The sequence below is a fragment of the Tupaia chinensis genome, unplaced genomic scaffold (genome assembly GCF_000334495.1).
Source record: "Tupaia chinensis unplaced genomic scaffold, TupChi_1.0 Scaffold000049_1, whole genome shotgun sequence".
Classification (NCBI taxonomy): Eukaryota; Metazoa; Chordata; class Mammalia; order Scandentia; family Tupaiidae; genus Tupaia; species Tupaia belangeri.
Genome location: NW_006159507.1, coordinates 461,689 through 463,803, shown reverse-complemented (window position 1 = coordinate 463,803; position 2,115 = coordinate 461,689). Strand labels below are relative to the sequence as shown.

General features: G+C 51.3%; 1 protein-coding gene across 5 annotated transcripts in view; it reads right to left on the bottom strand.

Annotated features, from left to right (window-relative positions):
* The window catches only part of NFATC2 (nuclear factor of activated T cells 2), a 181,831-nt gene that overhangs the window by 44,442 nt on the left and 135,274 nt on the right, over positions 1–2,115 (bottom strand). The window lies entirely within an intron of this gene.

The following is a 2,115-nucleotide window of genomic DNA, read 5'->3' as shown; positions in this document are numbered from 1 at the left end:
CAGCTTCTGAGACGGCTTGCTGGCGTTTATGCTAAAGCAGCCCCGTGTCCACTGGCACCACCGCCTTTCCAGCCAGAGAAGCTCCCCGGACCTCGAATCAGAGGCCGAGCTCTCACGAAGTGTCTAAAAAAAGCCGACTTTGCCAAGATGCCAAAGCAAATAACTGGTACATCCAAAATGCCCCCCACTGGAAGCTCGTTACAGGGAGTGAGTGCGGGTTTCGTGCAGCCAAATGTGTATTTTGTAGGAGAGAATCATAACTGAAAGGGACAGAAATTAACCTTTAAAAACCTAGGCCATCTCCCAACAAGACATCAGAGAAAGGACCCGAGGGTTTACTTGTCAGAAATAAACACCAAATACGGCTCTAGGACATCCGAACGCACACCCATACGCAGATGAGGGCTCATTGTGAGAGACACATTCGCAGGGTTCCAGCTGGGCATCAGTCAGGAGGATCCGAAGCCACAGCAACCGCGAGACAGAACTGCACCCATATCTTCAGCGCGGAGTTTACCACTGAGCACACCGGACTGCAAAGCAACCTCCCCACCTGAGGGTCCTGGGTTAGGTAGAACCTTGGGGACAGACCAGGGAGCACTAAGTGCCTGCCAGCAGCACATCGCTGCCTTTCTGGGCCCCATGGGTGGAAATCATTCTTTTCCCCATCATGCTTCAGCCCCGGGCACGTGAAGCCCAAGAATCAAGTAACTTGAATATGGCCCACGGGAGGGGGGCAGTGCCCGGCTTCAGAACTCTGAGCTTCCTTTTTGTCTTTTCTGCCAAATGTTGCAGGGGCAGGGCCCGGGGTCTGCTGCATCAATGACTCCAGGCGCCATCCTCACATGAATGATCAAACGCAATGTGAGCCGCACCCCTAGAGTGACAAACGCACTCTCTTGTCTGAATCATGCCATTTTGCAAGGTGCCGCACGCTCTCATCTCAGTGAGTTATAATCTCACCAGGACAATAAGAGCTCTGAGAAGTCCTGCAACAAACAAATGCATTTTCTAAAGCTTGGCTTAATCTGGGTGGTTTTTTTCCCCCGGAGGGCAGAGTTGTTTTTGTTTTTAATCATTCTAAAACATGGAACTCTTCTTCGGAGAACAGCTCCTAAAATCCATGGGCTGGGGTCATGCCCAGCAGATTTCATGTCTCCTCAGCCATGCTGTTTCTCAACCCAGTTCCCCGAGACACCCTAGCGCTGGTCCAGGTTCTGACCTGCAGGGGTGCACCTCACCACACGTTCAGCCTGCCTGTGATCAGAAAGATGCCCTAGACACATGTCTCCACGCTCAGCTTCTGGGACAATAGCAGACGCATCTGTGGATCTGGGGCTGCACAGAGCCTCGTGACCACCACGGGCCCACTTGGACATCGGCGGCTTCCTAGCCAAGGAGCTCGCCATCTGTCCTCACGTGGACGCCATGTGGGAAGGTAGGAGGGGCTGCACACTTCTCACGCTGGACACCAGACCAGCACCAGTCCCAAGGTCGGCTGGGGAAAGAGGCCAGCCCTGCTCATGCTCATTTATTTATGAAGCACCTCACCTGTGACACGTCCCTCAAGCCCTGGCGTGGAGAGTGGTCCAGTGACAGCCACGCTTCACTTATCTGCTACCATTGGGCATTCTGCCTTAGCTGAGTTCTCTACGCGGTAACCCCCTTCGAGGTAAGCACCCACACTTGATCTTACCCATTCTGAATGCAAATTGCTCTAAGAGGAACTCCACTAATGTCTCCTTTTAAAACTGGGCCCGCTGACTGCCACAACCGGCTTGATTATTCCGGCTCAGACAGATCAATTATTAACACAGCGATTCCTTGATGTCAGTCTTGAAGGGCATGTAAGGCCTGTGACCCTGAGTAAGTGGCCCCAGAGATCCTTGCTTGATGAATTTAGAGGACTTTATCATTATTATTATCATCATCATTATTATTACACATTTGATTGCTATACATCATTTGGCTTGCAAAGAGAATTTACCCAACAGAAAATACACCTCAGACCAGTCCAGTTGGGAGTACCATCTGTACACGTCATCAATAGGTAAGAAACCATTTCTGTGTCCCACAAGTGTCTCGCCTCTCTATTTCCCCCCTAATTTCCTTCCC